The 12,374-nt window shown below is 39.8% G+C and overlaps 1 protein-coding gene across 7 annotated transcripts in view; it reads left to right on the top strand.

Annotated features, from left to right (window-relative positions):
- Window positions 1-204: 204 nt before the first annotated feature.
- The window catches only part of VRK1 (VRK serine/threonine kinase 1), a 78,056-nt gene continuing 65,886 nt past the window's right edge, over window positions 205-12,374 (top strand). For 6 of the 7 annotated variants that reach the window (XM_060165437.1, XM_060165452.1, XM_060165412.1 and 3 more), the window contains exon 1: window positions 209-278. The gene's annotated coding sequence lies outside the window, so the exon portion shown is untranslated. Of the gene's footprint in view, window positions 279-12,374 lie in introns of all 7 variants that reach the window. The other variant, XM_060165429.1, reaches the window with a different exon arrangement.

Below are 12,374 nucleotides of genomic sequence, written 5' to 3'. Positions count from 1 at the left end.
ACCGGGATCTCGCTTTGCCAGTAAAAGACTCCATTTCCCAGCATGCAGTGGTAGCGCCGGCCCGCGGCTCCAGGCGGTTCTGGGGAGGGGGCGGGGCCATATCGGGCTCCGCCCCGCTCCGCGCGTTCCCGCTCGCCCCGCCTCTCACGCTCGCCTGAGCCAATGGGAAGGCCGCATACTGCGGGGTGTGAAGGGGCCGGAGCAGCTGAAGAGTTGCGAGTCGGCGAAACCGGCGGGAAGTTCGTATTGAGCGGAAGGCAACGGGTCTGCAGCTCGGGGTAGGGCGGCCGTGCGCCGAGCGGGCGCCGTGGAGGGGGAGGCCGGGGACCGGGCCGGCGCGGGGCGGCCGGGCGGCCGTGACCTTGGGCGGCGCAGTGGGCTGCGGACGGCGTGCCGCTGGCGTCCTCTCCCGCCGGGGCTCCCTCAGGCCCCGCTGCGGCCCTGGGCTGCCTGCACCGGCCAGGCCGGTCTCCCAGGCTCAGTTCCCGGTTCTGGACGGCATGTAGGCTGGTCATACTTGCACCGCATCCTGGTTTCTCGGGCTGGGTCTGGGAGATGACCTCTGTAGGCCAGCCTAGACCGCCGGGCTCCCTACGCCGTCTTGGAGCTCACCCTTTTCAGAGGAAACTGAATGGAAGCAAATATGACATTTTGCAGATGCTGAAAAGCTCCCTTAAAATGAGGACAGGCGACTGTGGGCCACAGTGGTGGGGTTGAGGGAGGGCATCTCAGGAGAGGTGACGTTGGTCTTGAGATCCGAGTTGGGGGAAGGAGCCCGCTCCCCGGAGGATAGCGTTCCAGGCCTTTCTAACCTGGCAGAGTCCGGCTGAGGCCGGGTGAGAGCTTGCACTTAACCGCAGGGTTCAAGGCGGTGGAGCTCCGTGGGGAGTTATACGAGGGATTTTCGCATCCTTCTGACGGTTGTCCTTTGTTGTCTCTCCGTAGCTGCAGGCTGGCTCCCTTTGCTGATGCAGCTGTATTCAAGGGCAGCAAATAGTTTTTCCTTCTGTCGAAATAATTTTTGGCTCCGGTCTTAAAACTCATAGGTGATTTATTTAAATTCGACGAACAGCGCCAGCGTCGCTGGGTTGAGAGAGAGAGGAAGGGGAAGCAGCCACTGGGTTCCTACTGAGGCCACCCATTTTTCTAACTTGTTTTCTATCAGGTCACCCATTTTTTCCCCCCGTTGCTTTGTATTGACTCTTCCTTTCCCTCCCCCGTCTCGCCTTCTTGGAACAACTTGGAAATACCAGTTTTGCTCTTGGGAGGGTGGCGGTTTCAGGGAACTGTCAAAGAGTCTCATTAATTATTATTTTTTCTTTTTTTTTAAACTGCAGTTGCCCATCTGTGGAGTCTGAAATTTGCAAGAGTTTTAAAAAAATGTAGGGCAGCATTTGTTTTTAAGAGTTCAGAATAAAGGCCCCTTATTTTCCATGACATGCTGAGTGTGTTACTTCTGGGGAGAATTTAATCTACAATTTTAAAGTAGTTTCAGAGGGGGGGCAGGGGTTCTTTATATAATCATCTTATTCAAATTATGTTTGTGCTGTTCAAAATGGCCTGTAGCAATTGGAATTAAATTTCTGGGTGGGTAAGGTGATGTTGATCAGCTACCTGTGGAAGGGAATGCAACTTAAGTTGTCACTTAACGCTAGCTTCTGCCGAAGCTGCCACAGGTGCTATTCTCTGTGCATCTCATCATTGCTGATCAGATTCTGAGTTAATATGGTAACACAACTTGAATCCAATGACAGTAAACTTGTGTTAAGCATTACTGTCCGTTTAGTACTAGTATCTAGTGCAAATATCAGGTTTAGAGTATAATGGCTTCTTAATGTTCAGCGCTGCAAAAAACGCGAGAGGATATTTGTTAAACAAATGAGAAAATGGAGGAATGTGTCAAGCACAGAACCTGGCATATAGTAAGTTAGTTAGTGCCCAGGAAATGGTTATATGGAAAGCTTATGCTAAGTTTTATTCCAGGATGCAAGTGTATATTTTAAAAATAACAGTAGTGCATTCAAAATGTTGACAGATCCTAAAATTAAATTTCTTAAATAAGCCAGCTTTTTTTTTTAAATTTGAGAACTAATGTGAAATAATAATAAATACATAAGTGAATGTCCCAGATGTCTAGGAAAGAAAAACAAGATTTTTATTTTGACAGCTATATGGTTTTTTTTCCCTTAAAACCATCCCTAAGAAGATATAATGTGCTATGAATAGAATTTTGATTTAAAAAATGAAACTTTGAAAGTATTTTTGATTTGATAAATAAAACTTACTGGAAATGAGGCAAAGCTTAAAAATTTACCTTATATCAAATGAAGAAGAAGGATGACTCCTGAATTTATGCAAGTGTGCAAATGTTGATATCTCCATGTATCAGGCACTGAACCTAATGGAAAGTAAATGCTGCCTCTGTGTGTGAGTGAGGCTTTCATGGAAATTGGTCTTGATGGGTTTTAAGAATGATGGGTAACTGAATAGGCCTGGAGAATATTTTTCAGACTGGTAGGACGTTTTACATGTTTGCCAAGGTTATTTTTCAGAGTAAGCAGAGGTGGAGTCATTTATTCACCAGATGTCATGTGGCTACTGTATGTCAGGAATTGTGCTGGGTGCAGAGTCTGTTCTTGCTATCGTGTTTTGTCGAAGCAAGTGTTCTTTTAGATTAATAAAGGTCATTCTTTTTGACTTCGGTTGTCTAGCCACCACCACACAAGGAGTCAAATGTGTATGGCACATTTGGAAAACTATACTCTTAGTGATAAAATGTAGAAAATATGGAATTTTTAATAAGGGTGTAGTATTAATTTAGAAAGGTGGTAGAATCCTGACAAAGCATTTAGCTAGGTGGTGTAACCTAGCTAAATACTCTAGGGCATGTTTGGCCCTTTTGACCCGAATTCCTGTGAATATGTTCGTACTTGCCATTATAAAGCTATAAAGAGGGCTGTGCCCTTTAATATCTTGTCCCCTTAGCTTCTGAATGATATTTAAGTACCTAACATTATGAGGTGGTTGTTTGGAAATAATTTCATGCACTTGCCCAATTATTCCTGCTCCATCTCTCCCAATGTCATCTTAAATCTTTGCACTCAAACTCAAGCACATTCTGCTCTTCTTTCCTGGATGACATATGGACACTTGATGAAAGAAAAGCTCTCTAGAGAGTCTGGAGAGGTATTAAGTCTGCCCTTCCCCCCATAATTAGAATTTGATTTTTAATATTCACCAGTATATACTAATGACAAGAAACTACTTCTAGTAACATCGGTGAGTAAATTTATTAAGAATTTTAGGGACTTCCCTGTGGTGGTCCAGTGGTTAAGACTCCATGTTTCCAATGCAGGGGGCACAGGTTCGATCCCTGGTCAGGGAAGTTCTGCATGCTGTGCGGTGAGGCCAAAAAAAAAAAAAAAGGGAATTTTATTAGCCACAACATTTTTGTCAGCTTGGTTTGAATTATATTATTTATTTAGTCTTAGTGTAGGTACATGGATTTTGATGATTCTTTGCAATAACTCCTCTCTCTCCAAGGGATAGAAGCCAGTACTCTCAGATTTGAAAATTATATAAATGCTGTCCACACTGGCCAATATTTAGGATGAATATTAAATATATATACATACTAAAATGTTTATCAATAAGCCACATATATTAAGTGGGAAGATACACTAGATGGAAGTCATGTAATTAAGTTGCAAGGTTATTAATTTGAGATTTGACAACGTTCTGTCATATTGTAAGGACACATTTGTCTTGATGGAGCTCAATATCCAGAATTACATAGTTGGTCGTGAAAAGGACTGATGAGAACTGGAAAGTCAGTGGGCACAAGGGCAGCACCATCCCACTCTTTTCACGGCTTTGTAGTTTCTTTCTGTGCATTTATTTTGTTTTCTCTGCAGACTGGCAGACTTATTGCTGTTTACATTTGGGATAGATATGTCTGCTTCAGATCTAGCTCCTTGTTTCAGGAATCCCAGAGAGACTCCATTATCTATCTAATTGTCAATTATATCCACAATTTTTTAAAAAGTCATGAAGTTAGGAATCTTATAGCTAAGATAACTACAGCTTTATTTCAGATTAGTTGCTTTCCTCAAATTGTCTTACCAAGTAACAGCTGAACAAACTGCCGTTGTTGATACTGTGTATAAATGGACTGTGATCACATTGTGTGTTAGAAAGTGCTGTTAGGCCTTTAGTCTTCATAGACTGCAGCAGGAACACAGAGAAACAAACTTGCTGTTTCTGTTGGCAATGTTGCTTTTGTTCCACTTCTTATTGCAGCTTATTATATAATACAGCAACAGAGCTGTCAACATACAGATTATATCTGATTATACATTCTTCATTAGCGGTAATAAAGAAGAAGTCTTTTTGTGGGAATCAGGAAAAAAGTTTTAAAAATCCATTTAAAAAATACTAAGATCAGATTATAACATTTAAGAGGCTTAATCTTACTTGTTTTACAGGCTTTTAGAAAGCATTGTAGAAATTGTGACTTTCAAATTTTCATTACCTCATGTGTTGCTGCACATGTGAAATGGTACAGCCACTCTGGGAATTCGTTTGGCAGTGTCTTAAAAAGTTAGATATACTTCAAACACATGACCCCGCAGTTGCACCCCTGGGCCTTTATCCTCAGAAAATAGAAACTTATGTTCATAGAAAGACCTGTATGTGAATGTTCCTAGCGGCTTTGTTTATAATAGCCAAAACTCAGAGACTACCCAACTCGTCCTTAGGTGGGTAAATGGTCAAATAAAATGTGGTATAGCCATATAATGGAACACTACTCATAACAAAAAGGAGCAAACTATTGACACAAGCAACAATTTGGATAGAGCTTAAGGGCATAGTACTGAGTGAAAAAAGCCAACCTCAAAAGGTTGTGTGATTAGAATTCCATTATATAGTATTCTCAAAATGATAAAATTATAGAAATGGAGAAGAGATCAGTTTTGCTAAGGTGAGGGCTTGGTGTGACTATAGAGGGGGAGCTTGAGGGAGTTTCTTTGGGGTGATTGAACAGTTGTATGTCCTGTTTATTGTGACGGTTATAAGAATCTTTATAGGTGATGAAATGTCACAGGACCATACACGTGTGTGTACGTGCACTCACACACACACACACACACACACATACACAGTGTAAAAACTAAAATTTGAGTAAGTACTTTTATTACTAACACTATCAATGTCAGTTTCCTAGTTTTGATCATTGTATTATGCTCATCCTTTGTATGGCTTTGCCACATAATATTCATCCATTGAAGGTTGTGGTTTGTCTAGTTTTTGGCTGTTACAAATAAAGCTGCTATGAGCACTCATGTACCGGTTTTAGTATGAATATAAGTTTTCACTTTTCTAGGATAAATACTCCAGTGCAACTGTTGGGTTGTAGGGGTAAGTGTGTGTTTAAACTGCAAACTTTCCCAGAGGTGTACCATTTTACAGTCTTATCATCACTACAAGAGAGATCAATTTCTCCACATCTTTACCAGCATTTGGTGTTAGCAGTATTTTTTATGTTAGCCATTTTAATAGGTGTGTATTGGTATTCCATAATGGCTTTAATTTGCATTTTCCTAATGGCTAATGATGTTGAACATCTTTACATGTGCTTATTTGCCATTTGAAGGGTTTCAGAAAAAGCCTCCCCCAAATGTGCCATTATGGCATGCAGATTATCGTAAGCCAAAGACAGTGGAGACCCAAGACTCAAGAGCTTTTTACCTCCACTTCAACTGCCAAATGAATTTAGATAGGGAGCCTGGCTCCGAGAGAGCTATTACCAGAGCTAACTTTTATCTGAAAGCCCTCTCTGTTTGGCATCTAATAACAAAACATCTGATCTTATTGTCTGAATTACCTTCCTCCCCTTTGAAGTCCCAGGCCCCTGTCCCCTTCCTTAGCTCAGGATGGTATATTAGCCTCAACTGCCCAACTTACCCTTGGGTCCCATATTTTTATGGAGGTAATTAAATTTGTTTTTCTCCTGCTAATCTGTCATATGTCAATTTAATTAATATACCAGCCAAAAGAACCTAGAAGAGTAGTGGAAAATTTTTTTTTCACTCCCACACATTCCTATCTCATTTGGTGATTTGTCTGTTGAAATCTTTTGCCCATTTTCTAATTTGTTTTCTTATTGTTGAGTTTAGAGTATCCTTTATATATTCTGAATACAAGTCCTTTGCCAGATATGTGATTTGTATGTATATTCTCTCAGTCTGTGGCTTGTTTTTTCATTCTCTTACAGTGTCTCCTGCAGCACAAAAGTTTTTAATTTTGATGAAGTTCTACTTACCAATGTATGGATCGTTTTTGGTGTCATGCATGTCTCAGAACGCTTTACCAAACCCTAGGTCAAGTAGATGTTCCAAGTTTTCTTCTGTTTTACAGTTTTATGTCTTACATTTTGATCAATGAATTCATTTTGGGTTAATTTTTGCAGAGGGTTTGACGTTTAGGTCTTGGTTCTTTTTTTTTTTTTTTCTTTTGTCTATGGATGTCCAACTGTGACAAACCATTTGTTGAAAAGACTACCCTTTCTCCATTGAATCATTTTTTTTAACCTTATCAAAAATCAGCTGGCTGTACACTGTAAACTGCATACAAAATGAAGATAGGAGGAAATGAGTAAGCAAGTAAGGATGAAAATTAATACAGATTTATGAAGGTGTATGAAGGTATGGAGACTCATGCCTTAAGTCTTGAAAAAAATTTATAGATTTGAGAGGAAATGGGAACACATTTTAGAGAATAGCATGAGCAAAGTTAGGTCCTAGAGAAAATAGGTAAGAACTGGCTGTTCTGGGGAGTCATGGGAGTGAAGGGGAGGATAATTGGTTCATGAGTCTAGAAAACTGCTGGCCAGTTTATAATCAGTTTCATTGGCCACTAGAATGTACTGTGGGTTCTTGAGCAGGAAAAATGATATGGGAGAGATGGTCTTCAAGAGAAGTTGTTTTAGGGGCACGTATAGCAGTACAGTAATATGTTGGTAGGAAGAACAGGTTATAGCCAGGACCCTGAACTTGACTTAGTACTTTGTGTTACAGACGTCTACCACAAAGCCAAAACAGTGGTGTCACTTTATAACAATGTCCTTTGTATTTCCTAGAAGAATAATAGTAGATTTCAGACTTTTGCCACTGTCCTCTGTGATGGATACTGGGAACTCTGCTGGACTTTCAAACTCCTTCATTTTAATGCTTCTTTTAGTAAATTGTACATGTTGGCTCATTGTTGATGTGGGTGACATTTCTTATCAGACCTAAAAAGGGTCCAAGGGGTGAGCAACTGAAATGATAAAAACGTAAAGAGTTGATAAATTGGTCCAGTGAGGAAAAGTTAATGGAATCACTTTTATTTATCATGGCTAAGAGGAGACTTAGGGGTTGTTTAATCAGTATGTCCTGATACTTGTATATGAAGAACCACATGGAGAATGATGATGACCAGCTGTTCTTCAAAATCACCGAGGACTGAACAAGGACACACAGCTCAAACTGCAGCATTAGAGTTTTAGTCTGAGGGAAGAATTTCCAAGCAATAAGAATGTTAGATACTTCATGCCAGTGATCCAAAGGATCTTTAGAGTTATAATAGGAACCTAGATGTAGTTTAGGGACATTTTGCTTATAGTCCGGTGGATGTGATACGTGACAGCCCCCGAGTCCTAATTTATTAATTTGTGACCCAGAATACTCAGTTTCTGTTTTAACATCCACTTCCCGTTCTTGATTCTTTCCCCGAAGAAATTATATTTCTTTTTCTGTTCACCTTTGGGAAACTCATTTGGTTTCTGCCTTCTTTTGTGCATTTAAAAGATTATCTTGGATGTGGATTAAACTTCTGTCATTTAAAAAATAGCCACTTAACAAATAGAACTTATTTAATGTCAAACTGCTAAATATCCATATGCATTTCTACTTTTTAATTAGAACATGGGAAGCCATATCATTCCATTTTTATAAAACATCAATGATGACTTGTTGAGCAAAGGATTTTACTGCATAAGAGATTACCGTGACGTGTATTAATGAAAGGTTGGCAATGTGAAAAGCTTTAGTGCAATCACTTATTTGCCTTCAAAGCACTTTTTCTGTTTGATTTAATTTCCTTAGTCTGATTCTTTTCCACAAGTCTGGATCTTTTTTCCACTGAAATGTTCAGATTGACCAAGACTGTTTTACTTGTGATTGCAACCCTTCAGTATTAAAGCGGAGTTTTTTGTTTTTGGTTTTTTTTTCCCTGCAGAAGAGCAAGCTCTTACAGTGCTATGCAAGCTGCCCATTTAAAACTATCATTGCTTGGCACCTATGCCCTAGTGACAGTTTGACCAACATGTGAGCAGGCACACTGCCATCCTGACAGATGGGCTTGCGTAGAGGCAGCCAAGAAACCATGTATCTGCATCTAGTGTATTTGTTAAGGGCAGGATTCCCAGTCGGGGATGTTCAAACGTCTGTCCATCCTGAGCTTTCACGCCTATGGATAAAGGGATGTCATCATTAATCTCAGCTTCTGACTGAGATTCCATGGGTGTATATAAGAGCTTCTTGGCTCTTACAAAAGTAGGCAGTTGGGGACAGTCAGTATAATTGATCTCTCCTTCATCACTGGACTACTTCAAATAATCCTTTCCTCTTTCTCCCAGCCAACTAGGTTTGCAGTGAGTACAAACCTGTTCAGACATTGTCCCGATACTTCTAGAATACGTGCTGTTTCATTTGTTTTCTAGAGTACGAAAGCTTTGAAGTCATTAGTATTTATGGTTGGGACAGTGATGTACATAATTGGAGTCAGGTAGATCTGAATTCCAAGATTGACAGCTGTATGATATCAGGGCAACCTAATTTTACCATCACATCAAGGTGAAATAGTAGCTATTTCATAGGTGGTTTTGAGAATGACCTGTGAAATATGTACAATGAATCACTTGGTATCATGTCTGGTCCACTGTATGTGTTCAGTAAGTGTTTATCATCATCACCATATCATCATCACTGTAACATGCCTGAGGGTATTTTTCTCTGGAGAGTTATCGAAACAGAAAATCTTTATTCCACTCATTTCCCACCATTCTTGAAAGTCATGTATTGGATATCATCACATTGTCTGGTCTATAATGGAATGCCTCACTACTTTTAGAACAGAGTTTTTCAACCATGTGACTGGTGACATTTAGATGGGTCGTTCTTTGTTGTAGGGGATTGTTCTCTGAATTGTTGGGTGTTTAGCATCCCTGGCCAGGCAGGCAAAATTGTCCCTGTTTTTCATAAAGTTTTGACTGTTAGTAAGTTCTTTCTTAGATTGAGTGGAAGTCTACTTTCTTATTTCTCCCACCCAGTTCTGTCTTTTGGAGACATGTAGGACAAGCTGAATTCCTGTTCCACGTAATGGTTTTTCAAATACTCAAAGACCGTCATCTAGTCTCCTCAGTCTTTTTGAGTTGAAACACCTCCATCTAGTTCATTAACTGTTCCTTACAAGGCATGATTTCATGTCACTTCACCACATTGGTGACTTTCCTTTGATTTAATCCCCTGTTTAAACTGTACTGCTTAAAATTGAATGCAGTACTCCAGGCACGGCTTGATTAGTAAAAAATGGAGTTGCATCTCTGGTTTTAGACACAACACTTTTCTTCTATTAGGCTAGAAAAAAATATTGCCTTTCTTCTACATACTACATTTTTATTATCAGCTATATCCTTTTGATAACCACATCATAGTTGAACCTAGAGTTGAATTAAACCCCTAGATCTGTTTAAGCCATATCTTCTTCATTCTGTTTTTATGCATTGGTTTTGGTGCTCAAGCATGAGAACTTACGTTTATCCTGTTAAATTTTTCTTTTTTAATTTAGCTAACTGTAATCCCAATTCTTGGTCAACTCTGAAGTTTCTAGTTCAAAAGAACAAGTAGGTGATGATGATGCTGTCAACTGAAATTGAACATACAGGAGCAAGGTGTGTGCGTTTGTGCGTGTGCACGTCTGTGAAAGGGGAATTGGGGACGGAAGGCTGAGGAATCCCAATATTAAGAGGCAGCTGGACACAAAGGAGGCAACAAAGGAGACCAAGAAGGGGTGGGCAGAAAGGTAGGATAGAAATGAGAAGAGTATCTTGGAAGCCAGAGTGACTGTGTATTGAGTACTGGGGTAGGTACTTGAATACAAAATGAATAGGACATTGTCTCTGCTTTCTGCTTCTGTTTTTATTTGCCCCATGGTTTAACTGTTCAGTTAATGGCATTACCTAGTCAATTATGCCTGAAAACTTAGAGTCATTCTTTATTTTGCCTTCATACCCTTAACTGTTAGGTTACCAAGTTCTACTATTCAAAAAAATACATAGTGGGAAGAGTGCATAAATCTTAGCTAGCTCAATGATTTTTTTTCTTTTTTTTTTAACATAGTGAACACACTGTAATTACCACCAAGATCAAGACATTTGCTATTCTAGCACTCCAGAAGTCTCTGTTGTGTCCCTTTCTAGTAATTATTCCCACCCTGGTAACCACTCTTCTGATTTCTATAACTATAGCTTAGTTTTGCCTGGTTTTGAACTTATATGTACATGGAATTATATTACGTACTCCTTTTAACCAGGCTTCTTTTATTCAACATTGTATCTGAGATTCATCCATGTTGTTGCATATATAGTATGTTGTGGTTTTTTTTAATAGCTCGGTAGTTCTGGTTATCTGTTATTGCATAATACATTAGTTTTGGTTATTGATTACTACATAACGCAGCACTCCAAACTTAGTTGGGGTTAAACAACCACCATATTAATTTTTTATTTTTTATAAATTTATTTATTTATTTTTGGCTGCGTTGGCTCTTCATTGCTGCACGGGCTTCTCATTGCGGTGGCTTCTCTTGTGGAGCACGGGCTCTAGGCGAGCAGGCTTCAGTAGTTGCGGCACGTGGGCTCAGTAGTTGTGGCTTGCGGGCTCTAGAGCACAGGCTCAGTAGTTGTGACACATGGGCTTAGTTGCTCCACAGCATGTGGGATCTTCCCGGACCAGGGCTTGAACCCGTGTCACCTGCATTGGCAGGCGGACTCTTAACCACTGCGCCACCAGAGAAATCCTCATCTGGGATTGTTGATCAGAGCACCTAATTTGTTGTTTTTTTTTTTTTTTTTTTGAAAGTGGCTATTTTATTTTTCCAGCGGTATATCTAAAACAGTTTGAATGGAGTCAGAAACTTCTACTTAAAATTTGCTTTGCTTCTTTGCAACTTCTGAGTCTTTGGACTCAAAAGACTCTTTGGATAGTGGACTCTTTGGATAGTGTTCAGATTTTGCTGCTGAAAAGGCTGTAATGGGGTTGATGATCATATATAACAAGAGGAAGGTCAATGTTTGTTTCCAGAAGCAGAGATTCCTTTGAGAAGGAGAGGAGGTTTAGGAAATATCCAGTGAGCACAGTCTCTCTGGTATTGGATAAAATCACAGCAATTTGGAGATGAGCTCCTGCATCCTCATTCTGGGCCCTTGTAATAAGAAACCAAGCTTAAATTGGACATTGCATGTGTAGGAGCTTAGGTTGGTGTTATATTTATTTTCTTCAGTGCATATTCTTCCTCTTCTGTTTTGGGACTAAGTTTTATCACCTTATCACTAGTATGGTGGTTGCTATAAAGGTGGGTGTGCCCTGGTTGCAGATTCTCCACGAGGCTTTGGCTCTTCAAACACGTTGGCTGGGTTCCCAGAGGAAGCTTCCTGAGAGTGACTTATCCTTGGAAGTCACATAACATCACTTCCACTATACTCTATTGGTTGAAATAGACACAACCCTGCCTGGATTCAAGGGGAGGGAACTTAGACCTCACATCTTTATGTAAGGTGTGTCAAAAAATTTGTGACCATTTTTTAAAACTACCTCAAATTATAGACCACAATTGATCCATTCTGTTGTAGATGGATATTTGAATAGTTTCTACTTTGGAGCAATTGATGAATAATGCTGTTGTAAACATTCTTGTTCATATTTCTTGCTTCATATATATATTCATTTTAGTTGAGTGTAGATCTAAGAGTAGAGTTGCTAGTCATAGGGCATATGTATCTTTAGCTTTAATAGGTAGTTACTCCCAAACAGTTGTCCAAAATGATTGTACCAATTCATATTCCTACCAGCAAACTGAGAGTTCCCATTGCTCTGCAACTTCACTTCCACTTGGTACTGTCATTTAAACATTAAAAAAAATTTTTTAACCATTCTGTGGTTGTGTTGATTTCATTGTGGTTTAATTGGCATTTCCCTGATAACTAGTGACTTGAGCACCTTTTCATATGCTACTAGCCTTTTAGGTATCCTGTGTTGTAAAGTGCCTGTTCCAAG

The sequence above is a fragment of the Lagenorhynchus albirostris genome, chromosome 1, assembly GCF_949774975.1.
Source record: "Lagenorhynchus albirostris chromosome 1, mLagAlb1.1, whole genome shotgun sequence".
NCBI classification, from domain to species: Eukaryota; Metazoa; Chordata; class Mammalia; order Artiodactyla; family Delphinidae; genus Lagenorhynchus; species Lagenorhynchus albirostris.
The sequence above is the reverse complement of the archived record's forward strand: the minus strand, read 5'-3'. Positions and strand labels throughout refer to the sequence as shown.